Consider the following 14412-nt stretch of genomic DNA (forward strand, 5'->3'; position numbering starts at 1 on the left):
AACTCAGACTCTGCATTGGTGCCAAATTGAATCTCGGAGACAGAGTTTGCAGTGAAGGAGAAAAAGAGTAATTTTATTGCTTTTCCAGGCAAAGTGGGACACAGCAAGTTCATGCCTCTCAAAAACTGTGTGCCTCAACCTGGGAGGATTTGGTGAGGTGTTTTATAACAGTGGTTCATGGGCAGGGTTATTGACAAAGATTAGGGTGTATGCAAGGCCTGCACTTCTTTATTCTGGTCTCACTCAGGTAGTCTCCTGATGAACTTCTCTGGTTCCTTTAACCTGGCTTCAGGTGGTCTTCTCTGGAGTGAAGAATAATAACATCTTCCATTTGGTGCCAGTTTTAGTTCTGCTGAAGAGCTTAATTATACTGTTGTGTGTATCCCTTGAGATGGAATCAGGACCTGCCCCAAGGCTGTACTAGTTTTTCTTGGCTTCTCCTTCCTTATTTCTGCATCCCTTCCCTTCCCTGATTAGCAGCTGTTCAAATCTGCCCTTTGCAACTCAGGGAAGGCATGGAGGCTGGAGTCTATTCTCTATAAACAAGAAATGGATAAGAAAGCTATGGTACATATACACAACGGAATATTACTCAGCTAATAAAAAGAACACATTTGAATCAGTTCTAATGAGGTGGATGAAACTAGAGCCTATTATACAGAGTGAAGTAAGTCAGAAAGAAAAACACCAGTATTAACACATATATGTGGAATTTAGAAAGATGGTAATGATGACCCTATATGCGAGACAGCAAAAGACACAGATATAAAGAACAGACTTTTGGGCTCTGTAGGAGAAGGCGAGGGTGGGATGATTTGAGAGAATAGCATTGAAACATGTATATTACCATATATGAAACAGATCACCAGTCCAAGTTTGATGCATGAAACAGGGCACTCAAAGCCAGTGCAGTGGGACAACCCTGAGGGATGGGATGGGGGGGAGGTGGGTTCAGGATGGGGGGCACATGTACACCCGTGGCTGATTCATGTCAATGTATGGCAAAAACCACCACAATATTGTAAAGTAATTAGCCTCCAATTAAAATAAATAAATTAATAATAATAAAAAAAAAGAAATGAGGGATACGGAAAGGCTTCTGTGCTCAAGAACTCCACAGGGTCTTGCTTGGTTTCAACATGGCACGCATGTTAACATGCTTCCTAGAGTTGTACTATGCAATAACCTTAAACCTGAAAGGGGTGCAGGTATGGGGAGAAAAAAAAGAGAAACTCAGTTTTGAATACTTTATACTTGAAATTTCCAGTAGAGGCACAAGCGAATATTGAATAGTCTGGTGGATATAGAAGTCCAAAAGTCAGAAGAGAGGAATGGGCTCTAGTCATACACTTGCTGGTAATCTGCGTATAGATATGTTTAAGGCTGTGTGACTATATAAGATTATCCGGATAATAAAAGTAGAATGAAAATATAAAAATTGAATTCTGAGGCACTGCGGTACTTGGAACACGTCTAGAAGAGGAGTAGGAGCCAGCAAAGGAGACAAGAAAAACATGGTAGAGAATATTTAAAAAATCATCATCACCTCTGTTCAGTGCTGGTGACTTAACTTTTCATTAGCTTATGAAAGTTCAAAATTGGAGGTGAGGTGGGTTCCATGGTGGGCTAGTGGTTGGGATTCTGAGCTTTCAGTGCCATGGCCTGGGTTCAATCCCTGGTTGAGAAACTGAGATCTAAACAGATTACGTTACATTGAATTGACTGGCCAGTGGGTCACTGTCAAAAATGCTAAATGTATGAAAATGTAAGTTTCTAAGTAAAAAAAGCAGAAGAATACATTTTTACTTGAGATATGTATATACTTATATATTCATATGTGTAAAATACATATTATAAAAATCAAAGTGCATAGAAAATTGCAAAATAGTATTTTTCAAAGTTGTTGCACTGCCATTATTTTATTTTTTGTCATACCACTTCCTCCTGTACTTCCTAAAGATATTTTGTGGTATGAGTCAAATATTTTTTAAGGGTCTTATAATTTTTAAATGAATAAAAATTGGGAGCTGACAATTTTCTGATACCCATTTATCATTAGAGATATCCCAGGTATTACAAAACCTGGACAGGGCATCATCAACCTAGAAAGACAATTGAAAGGAGTAAGCAATTCAATAAAGTATAGAAATACTACATAATCACACAGTTGGTAGTACAGAATAGTGGTTAAATGTTTACTCTCTGACTTGTGGGTTGGAATCTTTTAAAATTTATTTTTAGTTGAAGGATAATTGCTTTACAATATTGATTAGATTTCTACTATACATCCACATGAATCTTTTTTAAAAATCAAGATAAAATTCCCATACCATCATAGTCATCATTTTAATGTGTACAATTTAGTGGGTTTTAGTATATTCATAAAGCTGTGCAGTCTTCGCTAATTCCTAAGCATTTTCATCGTCACTCTCCCTTCCTCCCCTGTCCACCCCCACCCCAGGCCCTTGACAAGCACTAATCTATTTATGGGTTTGCCTTTTCTGGACATTTCCTATCAAGGGAATCATTATAATTTGTGACCTTTTGTGACTGGCTTCTTTCACTTAGTATAATGTTTTCAAGGATCATCAATGTTGTAGCATGTGCATGCATGCTCAGTCATCTGACTCTTTGCGACCCCATGAATTGTAGCCCACCAGGTTCCTCTGTCAATGGAATTTTCCAGACAAGAATACTGGAGTAGGTTGCCGTTTCCTACTCCAGGGAATCTTCCCAAATTCAGGGATCAAACTTGTGTCTTTTGCATTAACAGGCAGATTCTTTACCACTAAGTCACCTGGGAAGTCCACTGTAGCATGTATCAGTACTTCATTCCTATTTCTTGCTGAATTATGTTCCATTATGTGGATAGACCACATTTGTTTATCAGTTCATCAGTTGAGGGACACTTGGGTTGTTTCCACCATTTGGTTGTTGTGAATAATGCTGCTGTGAACATTAGTGTACTCCAGATATGAGTCAGCATATCTTCAGTTCTTCTAGATCATATGGTAACTCTACATTTAACATTTTGAAGAATTGCCAAACTGTTTACATTCCTACCAGCAATGTACAAGGGTCCCGGTTTCTCTACATCCCAGCTGACATTTGTTTTTATTTTTTCATTATAGCCATCCTATTGTGTGTGAAGTAATATGATAGTTATTCTAGTGAGTGTGAAGTAGTATCTCAATGTGGTGTTTTTTTTAAATTTACTTTTTATTGGAGTGTAGTGTTGTGTTAGTTTCAGGTATACAGCAAAGTGAATCAGTTATACATATACATGCATGTGTGCTAAATCGCTTCAGTCGTGTCCAACTCTTTGCAACCCTATGGACTGTAGCCTCCTGCCAGTCTCCTCTGTCCTTTGGATTCTCCAGGCAAGAATACACATCCACTCTTTTTTTAGATTGTATTCCCGTAAAGATCATTACAGAGTATTGAGTAGCATTTCCTGTGCTATACAGTAGGTCCTTAGTGGGTATCTATTTTATAAATAGTAGTGTGTATGTCGATCCCAGTCTCCTAATTTATCTGTACCCCACATAAATAGTATTTTGTCTGAGAGATTTTATTCTAAAATTATAAGTAAAGTTAGCATAACAAAGAAAGAATGTTTGGGTCAACCTTTTTACTTCTGCGCAAGTAAAATCAAAATGGATTTGGTATTGCATGAGAGCTCTCTAAAGTGGAGGAAGGAGGCCTCTGAGGAAGTGTGACTTATGCATGTCTCAGCCTGGATGCAATCTGATCTTTTGATTACTTATTGTCCTAAAGAACATCTGCCAGAAAGTAATACTTCACTGTCCCTCACCCTAAAGCAACTCGAGATCCTTAAGGACAAATATTTCCTGAATTGAATCAGAGTCAATCAGAATTCTTACCAAGCAAGTTTAGCAACCTTGTGGGGTTTTTGTCCTAAAAGGCTGGGACTTTTTGAAATGGGAATGATGGGGGGAGGGCATGGAAAGGATTTGTACTAGGGAGGAGGACCACAGGAACACTTCATATTGTTTTGCAGTATGCTGTGAAGATTCATTTTTCAATTTAATTTTTTTTTTAAATCAAGGTTAACTCTGAGTTTTGATTAATTCAGGTGTAAAGGAGCAGAAGGATTGGGCATAAGGATGATTTGGCATAAGGATTATTTTAGGCTGATTATTTTTAAGAAACAGAAGATAGATGAGAAGCTCTGAAAACCACATAAAATTTACCCTTTTGTAAGAGACATTTACATGTGTAAGGGAAGGCTCCATTTGTAAGCCTGTCTCCCTCCCTGTGCTGGAACCGGTCCTCCATCTGCATTCATTTAGGCAGCTAGGTGAGCATTAACGATTTGGAAGAAGTCTTTGGGGCCTTGATTGTTTTCAGCTCAAAATAACCTGCATGCTAAAGAGACGCATTTAAGGTGGCAAATTTTTCTCCCCTACAATAAAATACCTGAAGTTTATTTTTAAGGTCGCTTCTTTAATAAGAGAAAAGTTTGTCTACTGAAAGTAGCGTCCTGATATTAGTAACATGGATATCAGCTAGGGTGATTTACAAACACCAACACCTGAGCCTCATCTACCAAGTCAGAGTCTGGGGCTCTCTAGAGTAATTGATTTAAAAATCGCTTCTTTCTTTGAAAAGCCTGGAACTAGCAGATGTTGGTCCGTTAAGGAAAAACCCTTAACACCTGAATGCTTCTCCACCAAATAGGAAACCAAAGGAAGTGTGCTAAGATGCCGGGGATCTTACTGGAAGGTAGATGGGCAAATTCGCTGGAGCGCCTTAAAAAAGGAAGAGGAAAGAAAGCCAGTTTCAAGGGACTCCATGATTCTTCTCCAAGGTAGGCTCTTATGATCTGCTGTGGTCTTACTAGTTTTCTGTGTGCAGTGGTATTCTGACAGTAACGTTTTATTTCTGGTAATGGACCGTCTGTGTCTTCCTGATATTTTAAATGGTACACTGATGCCAAAGTTGTTACAGTTACTAATGCATCAACAAGGTTGAGGTAAATGGATTTTAGCAATGCTTTTAACTTTAATTGCTTAAAGGAAAAGTTTTGGTTTTTTGTTTTTTTCTTATAGAAAGACATTATGTAACATTGTGTTGCCAGCACAGGCACTGGCATACCTAAATGCTAAAGGATGCTATCAACTGTTTTATGTGTTCATGAAAAACCAGTGGTGGTGGTGGTGGTAACTAAAATGTATTTTTATAGCATTTATTACTTTGCATAAAATGTTCCTTTACATTATCTCATTTTGTCCTTACAAGTATAAGCTGTTAACTTTGAGGAGAACATAAAGACCCTGTGAATGGCTCATTCATTTTCCCAACTTAAAAAAAAAAAAACAAAAAAAAACTTAAAAAAGAGAAAAAGTAAAAAAAAAAACAAACAAAAAAAAAACCTCCCTGACATTATAGCTAGAAAATTGTAACCTAGAACTTGAATCTATGTGTTTAGTCTGTGTTTAGACTTATCACACTGGAGTGCCGAGCAGCGGAGAGGAGATACCCCACGTCCAAGGCCAGGAGAGAAGGCCGTGAGGAGATACACCACGTCCAAGGTAAGAAGCAGTGGCTGCGCTTTGCTGGAACAGCCGTAAAGAGATACCCCACGTCTAAGGTAAGAGAAACCCCAGTAAGACAGTAGGTGCTGAGAGAGGGCATCAGAGGGCAGAAAGACTGAAACCACAATCATAGACAACTAGCCAATCTGATCACATGGACCACAGCCTTGTCTAACTCTATGAAACTCAGCCATGCCGTGTAGGGCCACCCAAGACGGACAGGTCATGGTGGAGAGGTCTGACATAATGTGGTCCACTGGAGAAGGGAGTGGAAAACCACTGCAGTATTCTTACCTTGAGAACCCCATGAACAGTATGAAAAGGCAAAAAGATAGGACACTGAAAGATGAACTCCACAGGTCAGTAGGTGCCCAATATGCTACTGGAGATCAGTGGAGAAATAACTCCAGAAAGAATGAAGGGACGGAGCCAAAGCAAAAACAACACCCAGTTGTGAATGTGACTGGTGATAGAAGCAAAGTCTGATGCTACAAAGAGCAATATTGCATAGGAACCTGGAATGTTAGGTCCATGAATCAAGGCAAATTGGAAGTGGTCAAACAGATGGCAAGAGTGAACATCAACATTCTAGGAATCAGGGAACTAAAATGGACTATAATGGGTGAATTTAACTCAGATGACTATTATATCTACTACTGTGGGCAGGAATCCCTTAGAAGAAATGGAGTAGCCATCGTAGTCAACAAAAGAGTCCAAAATGCAGTACTTGGATGCAATCTCAAAAACGACAGAATGATCTCTGTTCGTTTCCAAGGAAAACCATTCAATATCACTGTAATCCAAGTCTATGCCCTGACCAGTAACACTGAAGACGCTGAGATTCAATGGTTCTATGAAGACCTAAAATACCTTTTAGAACTAACACCCAAAAAAGATGTCCTTTTCATTATAGGGGACAGGAATGCAAAAGTAGGAAGTCAGGAAACACCTGGAGTAACAGGCAAATTCTGCCTTGTAGTACAGAATGAAGCAGGGCAAAGGCTAATAGAGTTTTGCCAAGAGAACGCACTGGTCATAGCAAACACCCTCTTCCAACAACACAAGAGAAGACTCTACACATGGACATCACCAGATGGTCAACACCGAAATCAGATTGATTATATTCTTTGCAGCCAAAGATGGAGAAGCTCTATACAGTCAGCAAAAATAAGACCAGGAGCTGACTGTGGCTCACATCATGAACTCCTTATTGCCAAATTCAGACTTAAATTGAAGAAAGTAGGGAAAACCACTAGACCATTCAGGTATGACCTAAATCCAATCCCTTATGATTATACAGTGGAAGTGAGAAATAGATTTAAGGGACTAGATCTGATAGACAGAGTGCCTGATGAACTATGGGTGGAGGTTTGTTACATTGTACAGGAGACAGGGAGCAAGACCATCTCCAAGAAAAAGAAATGCAAAAACGCCAAATGGCTGTCTGAGGAGGCTTTACAAATTGCTATGAAAGGAAGAGAAGCCAAAAGCAAAGGAGAAAAGGAAAGATATTCCCATCTGAATGCAGAGTTCCAAAGAATAGCAAGGAGAGATAAGAAAGTCTTCCTCAGTGATCAGTGCAAAGAAATAGAGGAAAACAATAGAATGGGAAAGACTAGAGATCTCTTCAAGAAAATTAGAGATACCAAGGGAACATTTCATGCAAAGATGGGCTCAATAAAGGACAGAAATGGTATGGACCTAACAGAAGCAGACGAGATTAAAAAGAAGTAGCAAGAATACAAAGAAGAACTGTACAAAAAAGATCTTCATGACCCAGATAATCATGATGGTATGATCACTCACCTAGGGCCAGACATCCTGGAATGCAAAGTCAAGTGGGCCTTAGGAAGGATCACTGCAAACAAAGCTAGTGGAGGGGATGGAATTCCAGCTGAGCTATTTCAAACCCTAAAAGATGATGCTGTGAAAGTGCTGCACTCAATATGCAAGAAATTTGGAAAACTCAGCAGTGGCCACAGGACTGGAAAAGGTCAGTTTTCATTCCAATCCCAAAGAAAGGCAATGCCAAAGAATGCTCAAACTACCACACAATTGCACTCATCTCACATGCTAGTAAAGTCATGCTCAAATTCTCCAAGCCAGGCTTCAACAGTATGTGAACTGTGAACTTCCAGATGTTCAAGCTGGATTTAGAAAAAGCAGAGGAACCAGAGATCAAATTGCCAACATCCGTTGGATCATCAAAAACATAACAGAGTTCCAGTAAAACATCTGCTTCAATGACTATGCCAAAGCCTTTGGCTGTGTGGATCACAACAAACTGTGAAAAATTCTTAAAGAGATGGGAATACCAGATCACCTGACCTGCCTCTTGAGAAACCCGTATGCAGGTCAGGAAGCAACAGTTAGAATTGGACATGAAACAACAGACTGGTTCCAAATAGGAAAAGGAGTACGTCAAGGTTGTATATTGTCACCCTGCTTATTTAACTTATATGCAGAGTACATCATGAGAAACGCTGGGCTGGAGGAAGCACAAGCTAGAATCAAGATTGCCGGGAGAAATACCATCCTTATGGCAGAAAGCGAAGAAGAACTAAAGAGTCTCTTGATGAAAGTGAAAGAGGAGAGTGAAAAAGTTGGCTGAAAATTGAACATTCAGAAAACTAAGATCATGGCATCTGGTCCCATCACTTCATGGCAAATAGATGGGGAAACAGTGGAAACAGAGACTTTATTTTGGGGGGCTCCAAAATCACTGCACATGGTGCCTGCAGCCATGAAATTAAAAGATGCTTACTCCTTGGAAGAAAAGTTATGACCAACCTAGATAGCGTATTAAAAAGCAGAGACATTACTTTGCCAACAAAGGTCCATCTGGTCAAAGCTATGGTTTTTCCAGTAGTCATGTATGGATGTGAGATTTGGAGTATAAAGAAAGTTGAATGCTGAAGAATTGATGCTTTTGAACTGTGGTGTTGGAGAAGACTCTTGAGAGTCCCTTGGACTGCAAGGAGATCCAACCAGTCCATCCTAAAGGAAAACAGTCCTGAATAGTCATTGGAAGGACTGATGCTGAAGCGGAAACTCCAATACTGTGGCCACCTGATGCGAAGAACTGACTCATTGGAAAAGACCCTGATGCTGGGAAAGATTGAAGGCAGGAGGAGAAGGGGACGACAGAGGAGAAGATGGTTGGATGGCATCACCGACTCAATGAACATGAGTTTGAGTAAACTCTGGGAGTTGGTGATGGACAGGGCGGCCTAGCGTGCTGCAGTCCATGGGGTCACAAAGAGTCAGGCACAACTGAGCCACTGAACTGTACTGAACTGAGATTTTTGTCTGTCGACCCGGGAAGTATGGAGAAAGCATTTCTTCTGGATGTTAGAGTAAATCATTGGCTCTAGGGAAAGCATTTGTGTGGTTGTTTTGTTTTGAGCTGAAGTAGATGCTTGGTTTTTCATGTAACATTATTTTTACTTGAAAGAACTCCTGACAGAAAGTAATGGTTATTCAGACTTGGCCTTTTGGAAGATAGTTTCTCAAAATAATTAGAAGTGAGGCTGCCACTTCATGGGAAATGATTGACAATATTTGTTGCCAAAGAAAAAACTTTGAAATTTCATTTGAAAATTAGAATTTTGGAAATCTTGTAAATTCTTCCATAAGCTTGAAAGCTTTTTCATGCTTAACATCACCAGTATAATCATTAGAAATGTCCTTAAGCTGATTTTTTATATAACATAATTAAGTGTCAGTGAACCAAAATTCTCCAATGACCAATGTTTTATGTTACAAAATTACAGGCATGGAAAAGATACAGTAAAAGTACAATATATATCAATGGATTTTAATGTTAGCAGGGTACAAAAAGTCCTCTGATAGAGTTTGATTCTGCTTTGTAACTTTTATGAAACTATCACTTGTGAAGTTTGGATGTGGTATTAAATAAGAGTATCCAAATTTACCTTAAAAGCCTATTAAAATAGCCCTCTCCTTTCCAAGTACTTCTCTATAATAGGCCATGTTTTGTTTATATATGTACATCTACCAACATAACATCACAGCCTCTTTAAAGTAGAATATATGAGAACCTGACTGTCATCTAATAGGCTAGCCATTTAAAAAATTAGCAAAATTGTGAAACAGTGCCATTCTTCTGAGTAAATGTTTTATATTTTGTCAAATATATTTCTTTCTTTAAAAAGAATTTTAAATTTGTTTTAATCTCTAATAGGGTAAATATTAATAAATAACACTAACCCCAACCCCCAGGACTTCCCTGGTGGCTTAGAAGGTAAAGAATCTGCTTACAATGCAGGAGACCCGGCTTCAATCCCTGGGTCGGCAAGATCTCCTGAAGAAAGGAATGGCAACCCACTCCAATATTCTTGCCTAGAGAATTCCATGAACAGATTAGACTAGTGGGCTACAGTCCATGGGGTCGCAAAGAGTTGGACACGACCGAGCAGCTAACACTTTCACCTTCACCCTGATCCCAAACAAACAAAAATGTTCTTTGATGGTCTTCAAAAATTTTTAAGAGTATAAAGAGGTTCTGAGATCAAAATGTTTGAGAACAGGCCTAGTATACCAAACATTAGCAGTGAGAAACAATATCTCATATTTGTTTAGTTCTTCATATCTAAAATGTTCCCTTTTCAAGAAATTATTACCTTTGGTTTTCAGTTAATTTTCAGATAACTTTTAAGATAATTTGTTGCTTACAGATACGTATAATGCACTCAGATAATTTGTTTAAAGTGAAGTATGAATTGTGGGGTTTGTCATACCTCCTGTGCGCTAAGGGTTAATACTAGCAGGCCTGAAACTGGCCTGTGTTATCTTGCTAAAAGACCCTGACCAATGGTCAAAACATGAAATAATAGTGTCACTCTTGTCACCATAGATTCAAGAGATAATGCCAACTTTTGAGCATTATTTACTGATTATGTAGAGACTGGTTTAATATGTAGTTCTGGCACAAGCTGGTTGCATAGCAAGAATATGCCTAAGTGAACAGAATTGTGTAAGAAGCCCAAGCTGAGACTCAATTTGGGCTCCCTGATCATATCTTGGAATAGGCATTCCAGAGCGAGGATAATTGGTGCTTGAACCTGGCATCTTCAGATCCTGGCTTTGATGCCTTTTCTGTGTCATACCCTTTCCTCAAAATAAACTGTCAGTTCACAAGCCATGCTGTTTCAGTCCTGTGAGCTGTGTTTACCAATCACATCCTTTCTGATTGCCACAATTAGTGCATGAGCCAATCCAGTTTATTATACTAAGAGCAATAACCATGTGTTACTTCTTTAGAATCTATAAATACATCTACTAAGAAATTATTTTTTTAAATACTAGCTATTAGTTAACATTTCTAGACACTGCATGTTGAAGTAGGTACTCTAAAATATATCAAACCATTTATTAACATAAAATCATCTGATAAATGACCCTAGAGAGCTCCATCTTAATATTGTATCCATTAGCAGAGTTGTGACATCAAGTCTAGTACTTACCTTACTAAAAAGCCTGGAGAGAAGAATCTCCAGGATAAGTTGAGATGGTTAGCAATGTTATTAAGTAGACACTTGCCAAAATGATTTCCCTCCACACTTGGAGTGCTGGCTTTTCACTCTCAGAATTCTTAACGCCTGGGGATACTCGGGCCATATAGATATCACATCTGTACAGCTAAGTAGATAAGAGTTTTCATTTTATTATCATTCCTGTCTTTGGCTCATAACCCTTCTCTCTTCTCTGAGAGCTGTCTTTGGGCAGAATTTAGTTAAATAGACACACTTACTAGCAAGTGGCTGGGACCAGGATGATCCTGGCTTCAGCTTCCATCATGGATGGCAGGTTTTGCTGGCAAGTAGGAGGAGGGAGAGAAAACACCCATGGTGTGCACATCACCATGCCTGCTGTGTTATAGTACATGTGTGTGAGCCCCTAGAGTCACAGGTCAGGTGTACAGCGGGAAGTGGGTGGGGGATGGTATAACAGGATGAAAGCCCTCAGGTCCAACTAACTGGATGACCTTCCTCTCTCTTTAAATGCAGTCCTGGAGACTTTGTTTTGAAATTCTACTATGTGATGCCTCTTTTCCTTAAACACCTAGGTAAATTGTATTTTGTTGACCAAGCAATGCAGAAGGCAGCAAATAAGAAATAGAGTTTATATGGAGTCTTAGGAATTTTAATTCAGGAGGCACTGATTTGAGTAGCAACTCAAATATGCTCTGAGGAAAATAGAAAATGATGAGCATTTATAAAGACAACCAAGAAAGACATTCCAGAGAAATAATTTAGGTTATCTTTGCAGATCTGTTGTACAGTAAGTGCTGGCAAGCATTCAGTCTTTTGCCAGCAGCACCTTGTTTGCTATGCTATGGTCTCTAGGGAGTAAATACAAGTTCCAGATTGTCTCAGGATGGCTGGGTCAAAAGTTTATGTTGCACTGGGGGTGAGGGAAGGTGGTGGTGGCTTGCATATGTTTCACTTCCTTAATGGCCTCCTGGCTCCATTTTTAGATCCTTTTGACATAAGTGACTCCATTTTTTTTGCTCATGGTCCAAACTATAAAGTCACATATCAATTCCTCTTTGAAATTTTCCTAGATACCAAAAGAAAGAAGTTTTCCCTTCTATAAGCTTTGTGTTGAAGCCACTATTATAGAGCTAGTGGTATTAAAGTAATCTGTTTATCTCTGGCTGCCCTGATAGATTGCAGTCCTGTAGGAATAGAGCTGGACTGTGTTTATAGACAGTATCAGCCTCAATGTGATGAATATATTATTACATGCAGATTAGATGGAAAAGTAGATGGTTGAAAACTATCTTTTTCACGAAGACTATGAAATGGTGTTGAAGAAAACAGGGAAAAAACCCACTTTTTATTCAACACCATCTCTTAATGACCATGCAAGGCTACATATCAAGATGTTAGAGACAAATTAGGCCCATGGTGGCTTCTATACTAAAAATGAATCTCTCCATTCATGGGTTAAATAGGGTACAAACACCAATGACATATGGTTTGTGATTAAAAAGGTTTGATAATATATACACCCCTGTTATGCATCAAGCATGTTTAACCTTTAGGTTTAAATGCTTCAGTATACTATTTATGTCTTTTAAAGTTATTAACAAGAAAATACCAGGCATCCTCAGTAGTAAAAATAGCTTCCTCAGCTAAAATAACCTGCATTAAAATAAAAGAGCTATAAATATGCATGCTTTACAATATAATCCCAAATGTCCCCTATGGTATAATTAGCCAATCTGTAGCATTTAGAGAAGGCTTTTTCATCTGTGGATCTAAAAGTGATTCATATGTTATTAATTCCACAAAAATGCCTCTAAGGTAGGAAAGTTATAGATTAGGAAACTGAGATTTTTGTGTTTATTTGCTAAAGGATCTAATGCCAGAATGCCTCAGAGATGGGTTTTAAGGCCAAATTATATTTTATAATTTATATATGTTATATAAATTATAATTATATAATTTATATATTATATTTTAATCTTCTTCTTAGGTCACTAGTTAGTGTTACATAACAACATGTCTTAATAAGCAGCCAAGTGTTGGTGGTACAGTGCTAGGCACTGAACACCTTGAATGAACACTGGCCACACCACAGACTCAAATCTAAGGCAGAAAATCTAGATGCACAAAACCAAAATGAAGTAAGACTTGTGGTAAAACGTTCTTTGGCAGGAATAATTATGAAAATATCAAGTAAAAATCTAAGTAGTGTCTGACAATATAATGACTTGTATGGCATGTATATAGTTATAAATAATGCTGCTGCTGCTGCTAAGTCGCTTCAGTCATGTCCAACTCTGTGAGAATTATATATAAAGTGTTATAGACAGAAAGAGGAGAATAAGAGTGGGGGTGGGATGGAACAAGGGAGGCAGGGGCAGAGGAAAGGGAGAGGTGTTTTGGATTATGAATATATTCTAAGCATTGTTGTTGTTTAGTCGCTAAGTCATGTCTGACTCTTTTGTGACCCCATGGACTGTAGCCCACCAGGCTCCTCTGTCCGTGGGATTTCCCAGGCAAGAATACTAGAGTGGGTTGCCATTTCCTTCTTCAGAGGATCTCTCTAACCCAGGGATCGAACCTGAGTCTCCTGCATTGGCAGATGGGTTCTTTACTACTGAGCCACCAGGAAAGTTACCCATTATTATTTTTTTTCACCCATTATTTTGATTTAAATCAAGAATAACATGGAAAAATGTGTGGTCATGAGCACAGACTCAAGGGAGAACTGGAAGATGTAAGAAGGGCATGTAAAAATGAATGTATGAATTAAGTCTCTATACATACACACACACACACCCTTCACAAAGTAAAGTATGATTGATAGTCTTTTGAGGAAAACTCACGTTGAGTCCCTGTATGACCACTATTATAGTCCAAAACTGAAATGGAATTTTCCCCCCACCAGGAGATTAACAGCCCTTAAAAATTAAGTAATCACAACATTGTTAATCAACTATACCCCAACATAAAATTTTAAAAATAAAAAAAAAAAGTTATCACAACCCCATAAATCTCTTTAGGTCTTGATTGCCAATGCTTAACAAAATGAGTTCATGTTCTCACAAAATACTTCCATATGTTCTATACACTTTTTAGAGACAATTCTTCAATGCTATGAATAGTCTGGAAAGCTTTTTAAAGAGAATTTCACCATCAAAAGTTTCTCTTGATGATGTACTCCTCTGGCTAAACTTTACCTTTACACTGAAACTTCTGAAGAGATAGGCCTCCAGGGACTTTATCCACTCGAGTCCTGTCCTATCCACTTGGCACTTGGAAAATGCAGCTTATAACAAAGTAATAACTTACTCCTAGAAATAACCCCAGAGCCTCAGGAG

The 14412-nt window shown here is 38.6% G+C and overlaps 1 long non-coding RNA gene across 1 annotated transcript in view; it reads left to right on the forward strand.

The window, feature by feature from the left end:
- LOC145535951 (uncharacterized) overlaps positions 1 to 14412 on the forward strand; it is a 617716-nt gene that overhangs the window by 325683 nt on the left and 277621 nt on the right. The window contains exons 6-7 of the long non-coding RNA XR_014075550.1: positions 4702 to 4831; positions 5453 to 5555. This is a non-coding gene — a long non-coding RNA (uncharacterized LOC145535951). The remainder of the gene's footprint in view (positions 1 to 4701; positions 4832 to 5452; positions 5556 to 14412) is intronic.

Source organism: Giraffa tippelskirchi, chromosome X, assembly GCF_054371585.1.
Source record: "Giraffa tippelskirchi isolate mGirTip1 chromosome X, T2T-mGirTip1v1.2.pri, whole genome shotgun sequence".
Classification (NCBI taxonomy): Eukaryota; Metazoa; Chordata; class Mammalia; order Artiodactyla; family Giraffidae; genus Giraffa; species Giraffa tippelskirchi.